The sequence below is a fragment of the Pipra filicauda genome, unplaced genomic scaffold (assembly GCF_003945595.2).
Source record: "Pipra filicauda isolate LSUMZ 115617 unplaced genomic scaffold, ASM394559v2 scaffold79_size2787110_pilon, whole genome shotgun sequence".
Classification (NCBI taxonomy): domain Eukaryota; kingdom Metazoa; phylum Chordata; class Aves; order Passeriformes; family Pipridae; genus Pipra; species Pipra filicauda.
In genome coordinates, this window is record NW_024104975.1 from 894,986 (window position 1) to 913,696 (window position 18,711).

The 18,711-nt window shown below is 39.0% G+C and overlaps 1 long non-coding RNA gene across 1 annotated transcript; it reads left to right on the forward strand.

Annotated features, from left to right (window-relative positions):
• Positions 1–1,054: 1,054 nt before the first annotated feature.
• Positions 1,055–18,088, forward strand: LOC120325000. Its single transcript, XR_005566749.1, has 2 exons — positions 1,055–1,152; positions 17,284–18,088. It is a non-coding gene; the product is annotated as an uncharacterized LOC120325000 (long non-coding RNA).
• The last annotated feature ends 623 nt before the right edge of the window (positions 18,089–18,711 follow it).

Consider the following 18,711-nt stretch of genomic DNA (forward strand, 5'->3'; position numbering starts at 1 on the left):
AAAGAGAATATGAAATGGGATAACATTAAAATATATTAGAAAAATGGAAGTGTCTTTTTCATACTTTTCTTCCTCCCAGCTATATTGTTAGAATGATTTCTGAAGCTTGCAAGAGAGAGGGTAAAAGGAGATGGAAATTATTCTGTAAGTGGAAGGCTGGTCTAAGTCATACTGAATAATCTCAATTTTTGTCAGTAATGTAAAATTTTACTTCAGGCCTTAAGTTCATGCAGCTGACAGAAGGAAAAAAGTCACTATGTACATTCTTCATCAAATTTTGTGAAATGAGCTTCTTAAAAAAAGGTTTTGAGGAAGGAAAGGGAAGGGGAAGGGAAGGGGAAAGGGAAAGGGGAAGAGAAAAGGGAAGAAAAGGGATGCAAAGGGACCGAAAGGAAAGGGGAAGGGGGAGGGGAAGGGAGGGAAGGGGAGAGGAGGGGAGGCAAGGTGAGGCAAGGCAAGGAAAGGGGAAAGGAGAACAGGGAAAAGGGAAGGGAAGGTTCGGGAAGGGAAGGTTCGGGAAGGGAAGGTTCGGGAAGGGAAGGTTCGGGAAGGTTCGGGAAGGTTCGGGAAGGTTCGGGAAGGGAAGGTTCGGGAAGGGAAGGGAAGGGAAGAAGGGAAGGGAAGGGAAGGGAAGGGAAGGGAAGGGAAGGGAATGGAAGGGAAAGTGAAGGGCCTATGACGGGACGTTCAATTGACGGTCCTGGAGGGACGTAGCCTGATACTTCCGGGCCCGTGCCCGTCGGGCCGGGCCGGGCAGTTACGGGACCGTGAGGGCGTGCCTTTAGCCTTTCCCTGTTGCAGTCGCGCCGTGCCTAGAGTCCCCCATGGCTTCCTAGTACCGACTTGCCCTGGCCCTTTCTTGGTTGTTTCCCCCGCTTTCACGCTCGTGTCCCCCCCCGATTTCACCACCTTTCCGTTTCCTTCCTGCCGTACGTCCTTTCCTTCTATCTGTTCGCCTCTCCGCCCTTGCTTTCTTTCCTCTCTTTTTTCCTCTTGTCATTGCCTTACTCGACAAGCTGACGGTTTTGCCTGTTTTTCCTCTATTCCTTTCCTCTGCACTTCAATGAAGAAATGAAGCACTTGACTAGAATTAGTTTAGACTGAAAAGCATTCATACCCAATATGTACTTTCTCTGAGCTCTCACTTCTAAGGTGAGTTTAACATGAAAATGCCATACTGTTTCTGAAACAAACTTTGATAGAGTTTGTTGACTGACTCAAATAGTAAAATTCTACCATTTTGGAGTGTAGGGATTGGATTTTATCTCTGAATAAAATTAGTTATAAAACTTAGCTATTCATGTTTGTGATGTTTCTCATTAGCTCTTTCCTCCCTCTACCTTTCCATTCCGCCCTTGTTACCTTCTTTTTATGAGTTGTGTATGTTCTTAAGTGTAACCTTGTGAGAGTATGCATAATAGTTTGGGTTGCTGCATGTTGTAGCCTTGACATAGTAGAGGTTCAGCCTGCCTTAGTCCAAGGGATTTTTGCATTTAGCATTTGACAGTGTCATGATAAACTATTTCTGTGGCTTGCCTTTGGCCATCCTTCACTGCTTTGTCCCAGGAGACACAGAAATCTCTGAGTCTTATAGATTTTTTTTTTTGTTATCGAGACTGAGGAGGATGTTCCAAGGTTTTCTGTTTGGACCCTATTTATCAAGTTGATTTCCAATAAAACTAGGAAATAAACTGCTTAAAATCTGTTGAAAATCTTTTTTTTTCCCCTTCCATTCTAAATACCATGTCACATTTTGTTCAAATCAAAACAGATCTACCCAGATGACAGCCAATAGACATGTTAGAAATAGTTAAATAGGTAAGACAGGAAGACTGGACTGACACATTTTATTATATTTTAAACAATAAAAATTATACTTTTTTGACCATGTCTTTTGACCAAACTATGAAAAATTACTTCAGATATTATGCCATCTTATTTTAATTAAAAAATCTATAGGAAAGATAAAATTCTATACCTACATTGCTGTTTCTCAACTTAGTTTTCGTGTTGACAACAGTTATACAACTACAGATTAGTCCAACAAACAGTTAATTGAACTTGATAAGGTAATTGAAGTGACTAAATTATAAAGGATATAAGAGTCCAGCAGTCATTAAACATTCTTATACATTGCTTCTTTGGGCTGGTTTTTGGTTCGTTTGTGGTTTTTTTTTCAGGTATGCAAAACGTAAGGGGAAAATAGAATAATGAGAAAAGCTGAAATCAACACAAGTATGAAAAGAAAAGTTAATTTATGATTGACCTAACTGCTTACCATGGTGAATGTGGAAGGCATAAATAAAATCTTCTGAATAGCATACAAAGAGCTGACATAAGTTTTTCCTTTTGCATTTTTTAAGTAAAATCATTAAGGTCCTTTTCATTGTCATAGCCAGCTTTGAAAATAAACAATATTTTCCATCTCTGGTTGTATCACTGAACTGTTATGCTTCTGGAAAAAAATACACACACTTCTATCAGACATACTATTGCTGCACTATGTAGGGCTGAAACACCTCAGTGAAAGTCACACAGGATTCAATAAGTTGCCCCTTATGCATTGATCGTGCTTCTTCTATTCTAAGTGGAGAAGGCTAGAAGGCAGACTATCAATCTGCTCTAGAGAAAGCATCACTTTCTGATCACAAGGCCATCTAGCCTGTCTCCCAAGGGACCTCAAAAGCTCACTCATTCTAATTTTCTACTGATTAAAAAATGAGATTCATTTGTACTTTCCTATCCACATGTTCGTCAATCTCCAATAATTCTTTCACTTTTGTCTCTGTTGAGTCCATTTCTGTAACTTTTTGTATTTGCAAGGGGATGGTTACAATTTTGAGAGAGTGTCTCTAAATGATCTAAGAGGAGCCAGTTTTTTTCAGCTCAATAAACATGAATGAACATTAGAATTATCAGAATACATAAAATTTGAACAGGAGAAAATTATTTTTAAACATTTAGCCTGGTCAAAGTCTCTCAATATTATTTAAAGAGATAACATAAAAAAATGCTACAATTTATAATATAGACCTCAGGCTCATGGCATAGCTTTTATAGATTTATATTAGCTTAATTTCCATGCAAGACTTTACACAAGACTAGCAAACTCTGTTCTACAGTTTTTAAAAATACTTTGAGCTCTATCTGATGCCTGTTGTTAACTCTCTTCCAATTTCAGTATCAGCTAATTATATGTAATAAGATACAAAATAGAATGCAAATTTTTGATTGAAATTTATTGATTTTTGAATTTTCTGAATTAATCTCTATATTCTGATAAATTGGTAACACCATTTTGTAAAGCCCTTTCTAAATTTTTCTGTTTATTTATTTTAGAACATATTGTTGTAAAAGTCAAAGGTAGGTGAAAAGGAAAATTGGTTTCAATTACCTAAAGAAGAAGATATAAAGCCATTACCCTGACCATCAGGGTTAAGAAGCAGAGGCTACATGATTACACCTCCATATATACTCATATATATATGAGCAAATCTTTGCATGCTGCTGCACCAGGAAGTCCCATTTTCAGAGGCTATTACTAGAGGGCAGAAAAACATGTCAACGTGGTACAGACTAGTTACCTGAAAGGAAAGAAAAAAAACCAGAACAGGCAGAATGACTAGACAGATGGTATCTGTTTTGAATCCTAATAAATTGTTAGTAAGTGTTCAGGTCTTTGAGAGGATTTTGAGGCAGTGAAAATGTCTTGTGAAACCATTTCTCTTGTTCTTCAGCAGTGCAAAGCACTGGACGTCAGAGATTGATGGACTGAAGGGGACAGGAAAGTTGTCACAGCAGTCAACAACTCTTCAACTGTTTCAAAATGTAGGGCACCAGATTAATTTTGTTCAGACCTCAAGCTCTTTCTTACTATCTAGTAAAAGAGAGCTTATGTCATTTCAATAATCTCTTTATGAACAAGAAGGCATTGCCTTCTACATTTAAGGGAAATGTTGTCAGAAGGAACAAGGATCTCACTAGATCTGCTGAACCAGTGAAAGATTCAGCACCCATCCAGGTAACCATGGCCTGCTGACAGAGAAATATAAGGGTTGTGTGCTATGAGATAATAGAAATACATTGCTGAAAGGTGTAAGGCTACTTACTAACAGCTGCCATGAAGAGTATTTATTGGTTGGTGCTAGCAGATTTTTTTCTTAATTTCATTCATACTATCTATAGCAGAACTGGGAAAGATTCTAAATTTTTTTCCCTTATGGGATGCTGAGGGAACCTTCTGGTGAGAAAACCCACCTGCAGAATTGCACCAGGATTACAAATTTAGAGGGAGTTTGATTGAGCTTGGAGCCATTGCTAGGAAATTCCACTCCTCTAGAGGTATTCTTGTGTTTTCCATTTTGCAGTCTTTGCTATTCTCAAGGGCTTGAACAGTCCCTGAGGTATGACCTATATCACCTTTATATATACCATATTCATTCAGCCTCTGAAAGAGTATTGAATATTTTGCATAAAAACCCCCAGGTATATGCAAAGATAGCAGCACATGGGAAGTTGTTATTTTGAATCATATTTATATATTTAATTGTCTTGCAGAATTAATAAGTAAGTAATTGTGGTCTTCTTCCTCTTTGCTTTCCACTCAAACATAACCTTCCTCAATTCTTGATGAGTTTTCTATTCAGTTAATTCTCCTTACTTGGTGGTGACAAATTTCACTTGCAATCAACTGCGAGATTATTTAGTTAAACATACCATACTTAAAATGTCCTAGGTGGAGTACTTATGAAGAAGAGTGAAGATTGTACCTCCAGGATAAACTGAACATTTTACATGCATCATAAAATGACCTTCTTTTCTGTACCTCAGGCAAAAAGAATGCTAAGAAGTTAAGCTATTCTTTTTGGTAGGGTTAGAGAAGACAGTGAAATCCTCCCTGAAGAGAATGAAGCAGCTTGACTGTGTAATAGTTTATTGGTGAATTTTAGTATATTCAAACACAGTGAGTTAAGGAGAGGAGAGTTTTCAGGATTTGGCTCATTCATTTTTAATTTTGAAGCATAGGTATGTTTTTCACTGTTTGTTCATCATAGAGATTTATGCAGGCTCAGAGAAGCTGGGTTTTCATTATAGGTACATCTTTGGAGTTCCGTGCATTTGCTGAACGCAATTTGTCTCAACCAATATTGAACAAAATAGGCTAATTATATACTTCTATTGTCATTGTTTTTGCATTTCTCTGGTCTCTGGCTCTTTGTTGGCTATTGAACACTGTTATGACCAGTCTTAGAATTCTCTTAATTTTCGGCTTATTGCTAGACTTAATGTGGGGAACAGCAAGAACAAGGGAGGATGAGCTGGAAGTCAAGGGTGACCCCAGAAAGAGGCAGTGCTCACAGCCAGTCCTGCAGAAGTGAGGTAGGGTGGGCAGAGAAAGGTGCTTGGGACAGGGTCCATTAACAGTCTCAGACACATCAGGGTGGAAAGGCAGGCTCATGTGTCACTCAGGACTGGAGACGGGTCTGGAATGAAGGCTATTATGTGTGTCCAGGGTCCATCCAGAAGACAGGACTCGAGACCTGCACACCTCCAGCAGTGACCAGATTGGGTCTAGGCGCCAACCCCAAACTGACATGGAGCCCCTGCACCAGCGTAGAAGGGGGGGGGGGGGAGCTCCCATGGGAGGATGGACCCAGTCAGGGCCTATGGGTGTCCCCAGAACTCTGACATTTATGACAGTAACCACCAGTAACTGCACACTTGACTTACTAAGAACATCTAATACTTGATTAATACATAACATCAACTCTCTGAAGGGCTATATCATAAGATCACAAAGAAGCTCCAGTTCTTTCTTCAGACAGTAGGTAATTTTACCAATCCATACTGGATCGTCTAATGCATTATGTATTTGAAAGATAGGATGTTTCATCTACATGTGAGAAAGTTTCAAGCTCATTGAAGGTGATATCAGTGCTTCTCCTTTCATAGTTGTTCTCATTGCTGTATATGAGATTGAACAGTCTCACAGAGGAGATGCACTATTACCATTTTAAACAATTGGTTTATAATTTTCCTTATAATTGTTGATAATTTGACAGAGATATTTCCACAGTTAGGTGATTGCTTGAGACATACAGACTTTTGCAGTCACCTAAACTGAGGTGGTTTAAGCAATTATTGATCAAAGTTTTTTTCTGTGCTCCTGCAGGTACTTTTTGTGCAGAAGTTATTACTGAGATGTATTCTTGAACCTCTGCAGATGACAGCAAAATCTGTACTGGCACTGACCAGGGTCAATTTCCAGCTTTCTTTTTTATGCTTGGCTGTAAACTGCTAACTATCAGGAGTCGCTGTTAGTCTAAGAAAGCTCTTCCTGTTGAGGGAAAATGAGGAAAGAGATGAGTGGAAAACTAGGAGAGATAATAAATTTAACCAGCTCTACTTGATCCTCCACTACAAATGAGTGATTAATCACAGCTCTAATTTAATGTAAAAAAACAAAACAAAGAAACAAAAAAACCCAAAACAAAACAAAAAAACCCCAATAAACAAAAAACAAACCAAAATGAAAAACCCAACCCTTTAACTTTCAAGAACCCTCAAACTAGAAAAAATAATTAAAAAAAAGCCAACAAACCCACCAACCAACCAATACATTGTTTATTTGTAAATAAACAAGATAATTATTGGAAAAAATAAATTCTTAGTCAATATCAGGTTAGATTTCCAGATCATGTTGTAGATTGCCATTATACTTTCCAATAGAAATGCAGATTTTGAATCTCATGATTTCCAGTTTTGTGACTGAGAGAAGCTTGGAGCCAACACTTTGGTTTTATCTCACTTCTTGTTACTTCAAAGGTTGCATTTATTTGCTTAGGATTGTTTGTTTTGATTCTGCCCCCACCCTTTTTTTTTTCTTTCTTTCCATATTCTAAAATGTCTGGAAATGCTGTTTCATACTTGTGCCATGTGATATATGAGATAAGGAGTGCATCACGGTCAGTAGCTGTGAGCTCTTCACTGCCCGTATCCTCAGGACGCGGTCTACTGCCACTTACTTATCCTCTGATTGCATTATTTGACTTAGCTAGGCTTATTCTAGATTTGCAGGGGATAAGATCAAATTTATTATCTACTAGGCAATCTGTTCTTGGAGACATGGGAGTAGATCCTTTGGGTATATCTCTTCTGTAGTTGTACTAAAAGAAAGAGCATGAAATTGCTTCCTATGTGTTTGGTTAATATCACAAATCTGGAATTCTATACTTGGAGATGGACAAAAAATGTCTCTTGCTATTACAGAGCAAACTCTGTTGAGTCAGCTGAGTCAGATCAGACTTACTGTACAACTTTTGATGCCATGAATCAAAGAATTGGTGTAGCTGTGCCAACACCCTGCTACTTCTGGCCATGACATTGTTTGACACTTTAGAGAAATGTGCAAAAAATCCATAAACCACCTGGCCAATTGTTCAAGTTACATATCTTGATTAAAAAAGTTATGGATGAAGAAGCAGAAGTCAGGGAAACTGATAATCTTTCTGTAGTCGAGTGCTCAGTTAGACACCTTCTATTTAACAGTATATGAAAAAGCTCCCTTTTGTTTCTCACTATTTTTCTAAATTATCATATTTCATGAAGCATGCACATACTAATCCACAGACACATACAATTGGACTACTAAGACTCATTAATTGCATTGATTTGTCTTTTTCTTTCTTTTTCTTATCAGTCATTAATGATGCACAATGACTTGTCTCCCCTTTTTTTCATCTGTTTTCATCTATGTTCCTCATATTTTACCTCGAACAAAGAGTAGTCTTGTGCCATGAAGGCTCATCAAAGTCATAATTACATTTCATTTATCTACATTGAACTGTCTGTCATCCATCAGCATTTTGAATGCTCTATATGTCTTTCCGCACTTGTCTGCATTTTTATTCATGATTTGCTCTTCCTAGATCATCCATTACTGCTTGCTAACTGCTTTCTGCTTTTAATTTTTTTTAAACACATTTAGCAAGTGTTTGCACTCAACACTAGTGTTTATCTATAAGACCAAAGTGCCAGAGCAAGGCAGGATAAATATCAGTATTCAGGATCTGTTATACCCCACAGTTGCTTACAGACTTTTTCCTAGTCTATTTTATATGCTCTGGACATTGTCCTTGACATAGACTAAAACTCAAAAGCATTCCAAATCCCTTGTTGTAAATAATTTCTTCTGTGATGTAAAATTATCAGTCATTAGCTGATAATGACTAGATTGGTGGCCGGAAGTGGGTAAGTACTGTTGCTGATGATTTTTGTTTCTTCTTGGATTTATTACGCATCATGTTTTATTTTTATTTAATTAAAATAGTCCCTTTTTTTTCCTTATCATACAACTGCTTATGCATATCTCTGAGATCTTTTTCCTCCTAGGTACTTGTTTCATCATTCATTACATCTTATTTTGAAAGACCTGGCAGAGCTGGGTTCCAGAGGGTGCTTTGTAAATTAGATGAAGAACCCAAATTTTGGAGGGCTGCTTTGCAAGAAATAAATGTCAAAACATTAATTATGGGGTGTACAGATACTGTATTCCTTATCTGTAAAATGGGACAAAGGAGCATGCTTTCCTTCCCAAGGAAATCCTTCTCATGAGCAGGGTAAGGCTACGAGACAGAAGATTCCTGTAGAAGGATAAAATGGTACACACTTTGTGGTTCAGATTCTTAGCTGTTGTACATTGGTATAAGTATGGTGCTAATAAAGCCAAGGTTATAGTTTTAATCCCTGTATGGGCCATTCACTTAAGGTTTGGACATGGTGATCCTCGTGGGTCCCTTCTTACTCAAAATATTCTGTGAACTCTGTAAGCTTAAATGGAATCAATGAAACTATAGCGGTTTATATAAAAGGAAAACATATGTATATGGTCTTGTTTATTTGTTTATGCATTTAGCAGAGATTCAGGCAGATCTAACTGTAGTATCATTACATAGTGCAGGCTGCTTTCAGAGGCCTAGGAACTTTATTTACTTGAGCTCAGGTGAAAAACGCACTATTTAGTGCTCAGTATTCTTTAGACTAGTAATAGTACCAAGCCACAAGAAATCTGCTAAGACTCAGTTTACTTTCATATCTGTGTAATTAATTTTCATACTTTCACTAAAACTGAAATTTGTGGTAGTGTATGCAAACTATTAAATAGCATTAAGTAGAGCAGAAACCAAGTCAAAAGAGAAAAATACTTCACCAACCTTCTTAACTTTTTATATACTTTTGATTGCAATTAATTTTGTAAATACTAGAAATAATTTATATCTGTATACACTCTGTACCATGAAATTAAGCAAATCAATCTTTAACAGGTGTTATATTTTTAAAGTAGCAATACAATCATGTAAGGCATCTATGAAGCATTGCTAGAGTACGTCTAATTTGATTTTAAAATATTTTTAATATTATAGTAAGTTTTAACTGCGAATAAAAATATATAGCTTGAAAATATAACCAGACAATCCATCATGATGGTTAATTATCTTCAAAGCCAATTATGCATTTGAGTTTGTCTATCCTGAATTTTCAGCTATTGAACCCTACTACAGATTATATATTATTTTCTTCATGCGGCTACTTGATCAAATGACTTATGAACCTTCTCATCACAAACAAAATGGATTCATCTCCTTAATTCCCTTAAGTAACAAAATATTTTTTTTCTCTTTTCCACTCTTTTGTTGGTTACCAGTTCCTTGTCAACTACAGCATCACCCACCTACACATCCCAGCTGCCACTCTCTCATTTTCCATCCAAAACAGCAGAATACATCACCTGTTATCAATGCTGCCACTCATTCTCAAGAAACAATCAAGAAATAGGTACTTAGCCAAGACTCCTGTCACCTATCCATGTTTGCAAGATTGAAGAATTCTAGTTCTGGTCTATTTCTTGATCCTCATCAGCATAAAACATAACATGGCTCTGGAGAAACTTCTGACCTTCCACTAGAAGCAGATAGTCACACAATCTGAATGGAACAAGTTTGTAGTTTTGCCTAGGCAGCTGGTGAAAAACTGATTTCCTACTGCTGCAGCCAGAAGAAATCCATTTTCCTGGCCCTCAGAGCTACAGACAAGTCTTTACCTCTGACTTCCCATGTTCTCTGCATCTCTGGTGTTCTGTGGAAAATTCTGTCACTTTTTTGTCCAGCCATTTTATAGATTGCTTGTTCCTGCCATATAATTTGTCATGCTAAAAGCTATAGCACACTGATTCTTCTTTGCTGCCATTTAATCCCCTTTGCTAGCCTATACCTCCTCTCTGCCAATGGATTGGCTGCTCCACTGCTGCCACTTGTGTAATTGAGGTTGTTATTTTATTTATCTATGCTGAAGTATGCTGTGGATTAATTATTTCTTAGTATTAGTTCTTAACTTTGACTTATTTATTGCTTCAAAGGACCTAACTCTTCTCATGCTGCCTGATTTTCTCGTCTTGTGCTCCTTTTCCCTCCTGCTTTCCCCTGCCCTTTCATTTCTTAACTTCCCCTTATCTTAGCACAGAATTTCAAGCCCTAAATCACAAAGTGGAATGTAATAAGCATGAGTGGCTATGCTGTTATAACTTACAAAAGAAAATGAAAAAGGGTCAGGGAAAATGCCCCCATTAATCTCTCCTCTTATAAAGCCACTTTTTATAAAGCCACTTTTGCCCCTGCAGGACAGAGAGCAAAAGCTGCCAACTTCCAACATCACCCCAACCTACCCATTGGCAAAGAAAATATGAAGTGGAGGATAAAATGAAATACCTTATAGAAATCTTCTAGATATGACATATTTATGTTTGTTTGTTTGTTTGATTTTCCCTGCTCACAACCTGTATCTTCTTTTAAAATTTTCTCCTCCTGTGTTACCACTGGGGTTTTGTTCTATCTAAACACAGCGCACAGTATACCAGGGACGACATCAGTTTTCATTCGCAGTTCTGCTTAGTAATGGCAGGTGAAAGAAAAAACTCTGTTCCAGTTTGTATATCTGACAGCATCATTTAGAGCTATTGTGTGCTTGACTGGTTATTGCTTCAGCCTCTCCACCTGACTGTAACTGCAATGGTTTTTGGCCCTCCTACTCCTGCCATAGTACTGCCAGGTAAATTTATGAGAGGAACTGGCCTGAGACAGCTGTAAGCTAAGGAGGTATGGAAGCAGAGGCAGACTGACTGCATTTGGGACCTTGTGGCACAATTCGTGATCAAGAAGAGGGTCTACCACTCTATGGAACTGCCACCAAGATTCTTCCTCGTGAGTTAAATTGAGGTGAAAGAATTTTTAACTGGAATGGGTCCAGCAGTGTTTTAGGTCACATATCTTAAATCCTTCCCTATCTTCTGGTATATGCTATCTCTGAAACTCAATAGAGACCTTCTGGTCATCCACCAGAGCACAAAACCATTTTGGAAATAAAGAAGGCTGTGAGCTACTTTACATTTTGGGAATGCAATGGCCATATTTTGGTCGTGTGTTGAGGAAGTATTATGAAACCCCTCTGAAGTTAATCAACTCCCACTGCTTTAATCCAAATAATTCATCTACCTTATATTGTATTTTCTGCATTTCTGTGACCCCTCACTTATCATCAGCTCCTTTCTCCAGAGTGAAAGAGTGACAAGATGACTCATGGCACCATACTTAATTTGAAAGCTTTAGCAAAAAGAATCCTCTAAAGAAAAAGCTGCAGGGAAAACTCTAATTTACACTATTTGTGCAACCTTCAGTGGAAGTGTGAGAGGAAGGCTGAAAGGAAAATAAAAGTTATGAAAACTGAAATGTGTGAGGGAGGGGTGAAGGAAAGTTTTGGAAGCAGTGGGTATCTGAATGCTGTTTCATACTAATCTAGATTTGGTGTGTTGTTAACCAGCAGCCTGCAATTTCTTTATTTTTTATTTTTTATTTTCATTTGGATGTATTTCTCAAATCATGAAACAACAGGGCAAACCGTTATTATTTCAGTGTCAAATGCAAATTAAGGTTATTTGCTTTATTACCTTTTGCAATGCAATATTTCATAAAAATAATTTTTCTTCAGTTCTTTCTAACATAGGCAGGGATCTTCATATATAGTCTGTAGTGTACAAATGCATGTATACACAAATAAATATATTTACATAGCCAGGGATTTTCCTGTGCTGATACAATCTTTAAGCAAAATTCAACTTCTATACAACTTGTCGCTCCGTATTATCCTAGTATGTTTAGATTAAGCAAGTCTGCAGCTTTCTAATTGTCATGATTTAACCCTAGCTGCCAACTAAGCAAAACTGGCACACTAAGAAAAGGTCAGACACTCTCCCATCCCACCCTGCACAGCTCGTACATCTGGGATATGATTTTGGAAGTGCTAAGAAGACAAAAGATCACTTCCTGACGTGTCCTACTCCAGATGAACATGTCGACACAGTCTTTTCCATTACTTACCTGGTGTTAGTGCTCTGTAAAGGGATCCTTTCACCACAGGACTGTCTCTTGCTGAGGTTATTGGAAATTGTCAAATTATATGACAGCCTTTTACAAATCCCAAAGCTGTCTGGACAGTGTTCAAAGACCAACGCCCTTTTTAAACCAATGTGAATCACAGAGCATCTACTGTGGATGTCTTACTCAGTGGTTAATCATTAAATGTTGAGTGGGGAAGGAGTCTCTAGGTATTATCAGGATGGAAATTCCCCCTCTCCTATCTTCTCAGAAGACAATGATTAGCTGAAGGTAAACCCTCATGGACTCCATTCTTTCAAAAGACTCCATACAAATCACAAGTCGTCATGGGTGGCAGTAGATGTCTTGCTGTGCTGAAACCCCAAAAACTTCAAGTTTTCTTGAAGGCCCTGAACTCTCAAGTCATAAAAATGACATCAGTCTGATTGCCTGCTTGCTTTTCCTGTGTTTTGTTTCTGACTTAAGAGCAGTAGCTATTTTCAGAGCAATTGGTGATATCATCTCTTAAAAGTTGGAAAAGACTCACATAAATGATATTGCAAAGGTTTGATATTTTCTCAGAGATAGTCCTTCACCCTTTCATTCTGAATTTCTTTTAACGAGGCTGTTGTTCTCACTGATGTAATCCTTAGTTTCAGTTATACCTGCTGCAAAGCAGATAGCAGATGTTCTGCATCCTCCACATCTCAGAAAAGGGTTTACATTGGTAGCAACTGCATTAGTTTTAGATCTCATAAAAACATGCATATGGGTGCAGTATGCCAGTATTTTTGGCACTGGTAAGCAAAAAGTTGAACTATGAACAAGTTGCTGCAGTGATATCAGCAGATCCAGTGATTAATTGTGTACCTACTGGAAGTTTGTGCACACTTCTGGAGGTTTGCAGCAATCTCCAGGTTTACCATTGCTTTTCATAGGTATACTGGACTTGTAGCTGAAAAGTAAACAGAGTTCAAAAAAGTGTAAAATATACAATATGAGCAAATAGAAGAACATCATTACATGACTGGATATGTATTTACACAATGTAGAATAATGGTTTATTGGATGAATAAAATGCATTTCTTAAAGCATTCCAATAATAGTTTCATAGTATTAAGGGAGAAATAGGCTAATTACTATTAAGGATGTTTAAATGAGTTTCTTGAGTATGTTTACCTGGTAGACTCATGGTGCATGATACGAATTTTCAGCAATTACTACCTAACCTCTTAAATAATCCCCTCCTTCATTCTAATGGAAAAGAAATAGGCTGAAAAGCCATAAACAAGGCTTTACCTTAATTTCATTTGCTTGCTTATTAAGATAACTCACACTTAAAAAACCCAAATGTGACAAAACCAAAGGGAAAGAGGTACATTTAATATAAATTCAGTAAACCAGATCTCTGAGATCAGAGATCACAAATATTTATGAAATATGTTTCTGATGGACAAAGATATTACGAAGTTCATGGCCACTAGGTACAGCTTGGCTAGCACAAAAGCTTTTGACATAGTCATTCCAAAATGTGCTGAATAGCTTGTTTTCCTTGGTGGAAATTAGCATGAAAGAGTAAGAGTAGATTTTATTCAGATTGATGTGTATTAACTCTAGTAGTACCTTGAACAAGTGATATAGACATTCAGAACAAAATCCTTGACAACTCGACACTTGGGATAATTCTTCTCTTTCAGAGGTTTTCTTTTCTCTGTTACTACAGTACTTCTTCCCTCTAGTTCAACACATTGATGAATATAGGGTCAATTCATTGTCAGATGAAGTTGTTCAGGGTTTTATGCTGTCAGAATGTGAAAACTTCCAAGGAAAGGAAACTTTCCAAGGAAAACTTCCAATGGCAACCTATTTAATCTTGACTGCATTTTTTGGAAGAAAGTTTTTCCCTATATTATGAGAATCACTCTTCTTTCAGTTTATGCTTTACTGTGAAGAGGTTGGTTCTGTCTTCTCAACATCCTCCATGCAGGTGTTAGAGCACCCTGAGACCACCTTTTTCTCCAGGCTGAACAAGACCTGGTCCCTCAACCTCTCTTTCCAGGACAAGGGGTCCAGTCCCCAATCACATTGGTCCCCTCTGCAGACTCAGTCTTCTCCATCTGAGTGTATAGGGGTGGAATTAGGAAGGCTAAGGCATGGATTGAATGGGATTTGACAAGGGATGTGAGGAATAACAAGAAGATTCTATAAATACATAGATAAGACAAGAAAGCCCAAGAAGAGTGTACCCCCCCTGATAAATGAGAAGGAGAACTGGAGACAACAGATACGGAGAAGGCTGAGGTACTCAACGAGTTCTTCTCCTCAGTCAACCCTCGTATGTCTCTCAAGTCCCTGAACTTCTAGATGAAGGCTGAGGAGAGAAGTGCCTCCCACTGTAAGTGAAAAACAGGTTTGAGACCACCTGATGAAGCTGAATAACCACAAGTCTATGGGGCCTGATGAGATCCATCCTGATGTCTTCTGGGAATTGGCTGATATAGTTGCCAAGCCACTCTTCATGATACTCGAAAAGTCAGGGTGGTAGTGTGAAGCCTCTGTCTTCTTTAAGCTGACCTCCAGACCAAAGAGCTCAGCAGCATCTGCAAAGCAGGATGTTAAACGCTGCAGAGCTGCTTCTGTGTGGGCAACAAGGGCGGCGTCATCAGCATAAAGCAGCTCCCGGACAAGATGGTTTAAGGTCTTAGTGTGGGCCTTCAGTCGCCTTAGATTGAATAGACTTCCATCAGTACGGTATCGAATGTAGATACCGTCCTGATCATTGAGGTCTGCTGTGGCCCTTTGGAGCATCATGCTAAAGAAGACAGCACCTCAGGATGTCCCCCATCATCCCCACATCACCATTGGTCAATCAGAGCTCAAATCAGTCCAACAGTTTAATTACCTCGGTAGCCTCATCTCCTCAGATGGTAAGATTGACGGAGAGATAGACAACAGATTAGCAAAGGCATATAGTGCTTTTGGAAAACTCCATAAAAGAGTATGGCGTAATAAACACTTGAAGAAAAGCACCAAGATCAGTGTTTACAAAGCCATAGTGTTGTCTACTCTCTTATATGGATCTGAATCATGGGTCATCTACCGCCACCACCTGCGTCTCTTAGAACGCTTCCATCAACGCTGCCTCCGTACAATTCTAAACATCCACTGGTCAGACTATGTGACCAATACATCTGTTCTAGAGCAAGCAGCTATCACAAGTATCGAGGCCATGCTGATGAGAACACAGCTGCGTTGGGCAGGTCATTCTCCAGGATGAGGACCACCCACCACGCCCCCTAAATCCGTGCGTAGAACGGTGGAACTTGGCCACGGGCGCCGCATAGAGGAGCCCAGAAGAAAGATACAAGGAACTCCCTGAAAAAAACATCGCAGCCTTGGCATAGTGATCACCATAACGGGTCTACGCTGGCCTCAATCGGGAGGCCTGGAGACACACCATCTATAACGCAGCTGTCTCCTTCGAGAACACACGCAGGATCACTCTTGAGGAGAAAAGGCAACGCAGAAAGAACCGTGTATTGCAGAATACACCATCTAAGGAGTCTTTCTGCTGTGCCTTTTGCAATTGGATTTGTCTGTCACGTATTGGCCTCATAAGCCACCAGCGTGCCTGCAGCAAATGTGGATAGAGCCTTCCCAAATCTTCGTTCGCGAAGCCTAGCCATGAGTGTGAAGCCTGTGGTGACCGGAAAAAGAGAACTATCACTCTTATTTTAAAAAGTGTAGAAAAAAAGACCCAGGGAACTACGAACTGGGGAGCCTCACCTCTGTACCTGAGAGGCTAGCAATGAGTGGTGTCCCTCAGGGCTCATCTTGGGACTGTAACTTTTTAATATATTTATCAATAACATAGACAGTGAGATTGAGTGCACCCTCAGCAAGTTTGTAGATAACAAGAAGCTGAGTGGTGTGATTGACACAAAAAGATGTGATGCCAGTCAGGGGCACCTGGACAAAACTTGAGATGTGGGCAAACAAGAACCTAATGAGGTACAAGTGCAAGGTGCTGCACCTGGGCCAAGGCAATCCCAGACATGAGTACAGACTGGGAGAAGAAGTCATGGAGAGTAGCCCTGAGGAGAAGGACTTGGAATTTCTGGTGGACATGAGCCAACAGTGTATGTTCGCAGCCCAGAAAGCCAACAATATCCTGGGCTGCATCAAAAGAGGTGTGACCAGCAGGTTGAGGGAGGTGATTGTCCTCCTCTACTCTGCTCTCTTGAGACCCCACCTGGAGTACTGCATCCAGCTCTGGGATCCTCAGTGCTAAAAAGACTTGGACCTGGTGAAGCAGGTCCAGAGGAGGACCACAAAGATGATCAGAGGACTGGAGCACCTCTCCTGTGAAGAGAGGCTGAGATAGCTGGAGTTGTTCTCCCTGGAGAAGTCTCCTGGGGAGACCTCAATGCAAGCTTTAGATACTTAGAGGGTGCTTGTGAAATAGAGGGGATAGTGACAGGACAAGGGCAAATGGTTTTAAACAAAAAGAAGAGAGATTTAGGTTAGATGTTTGGAATAAATTCTTTACTGTGAGGGTGGATGCCCCATCCTTGGCAGTGTTCATCACTGGATGTGGCCCTGAATAATCTGATTTAGTCTATGGCATCCCTGCTTACAGCAACAGGGCTTGGAACTAGATGATATCTAGTCTGTGATTCTGTGAGTCACCATTCTGTGATTCTATGATTTAATAATTCTATCATTCTTCAATGTCTTTACTATGTGGAGTAGGCTAAAACTGGACAAAGTAGTTTTATAGTGTTCTAAAGAGTGGAATATAAATAGGAATAAACAATTCTCTTGATTTCTTGAATGTGTTCTCCTCTTATTCCTACAGGTCAGGATGCAGTTGGCCCTTGCTGTTGCAGGTACAGAGTGATGACTCCTACTCAGCTTGTTGGCCACTACAACCTCCATGAACTTTTCAGCAGAATTGCCTGAAACCAGTACATTCCCAGCCTGTAACACTGCAAGAGGCTCTATTTCCCATGTACAGGACTTTACATTTTTTTTGCTGAATTTGATAAGGCTCCTGTTGGCCCCATTCTTTCAGCAGGTCTGGGTCCCTCCACCCTCAACCGTATCAACTGTTTGTCCCCCTTCTTGGTGTCACCTGCAAACTTGAAGAAAGGGCACTTCATCACCTCCTTCAGGTTATTGTTAGAGGCACTACAAGACAGATACATATGCAACATTTGTGTTTCAAGAATGCAGTTGATTCATTGGGTCTTTCTGGTTCTGACACTCACAAAGTCTCTCCCCTAACTGTTCTTAACTGACTGGCTGAAGTGATTTGAACTAAAGGTAAATTAATGGGCTGTCTTTTATTTTACTGAAAATGTTGCCTGTATGAAGACCAAAAGATTTTGTCATTCATAACACTGGGCAGTCTTTCAACAAAGGGATTTCAAGAAAATTTTTGGTTCAGCAAATGCACAAAAGTGAGTCTTTCGATTTCATAGCTAGCAGGGTGGCACTGGCAGGGTGAACTTGGCATATAATTATCATTAATATATGAATTATATTAAAACTGAAATAAAAGGTCTTTGTGAGGAAATATGTGCTCTAAAATGTTAGTGCTGTATTCTGCAGATTGTCATTATTTTGAAGCCCTAAAATAAACAAATGTTTCCAGAAGTAAACACAGGCTATTCAGATGCCAAATTCTTTTGCTTTTGTAAGTGCCCCTTTGAATGCATTGAATCCTGAATTTAGCACTTGGCATCTAATTAACTTGTTATCAGGGAGGAAGTCACAGAGGAATGCAATTCCCCATTCTTATAAGTACCAGAATCTGTTTTTAAAACTGTGGATGCAGAGAACTAATAATAACAGCTTTCTTGGCTTAAATACTATTTCCCTTTCAGCTCCACACCATACCTTAAAGAAACTCTCCCCCTAGCTCAGGGAAAAAAAAAGCAACAAAAACCACACTCCAAAAACCCTCCTTAACAAGATATAACCCTCAGGATTTTTTTCCCATTAGTAAAGTAAGTCACATTATTTTTTTATTCTGCTTTGAGAAACCTCATTCGCAGTACATTTTTAAGTTAATGGAGATAATATTCTGGGGAAGATGAACCAAAGAATTTGCATATTTTGTATAACTAGACTTCCAAGAGACCAATTAATTTTAACTGGAATGATGGAGGGACAGTTCTGTTATTCACCTTTTCAAAGTGCAGAACAGGCCTGGCTTCTACTGAGTAGACTCATCAAATTTACATCACCATGTAATTAAATGTTTGTAGCAATAATTGACCTC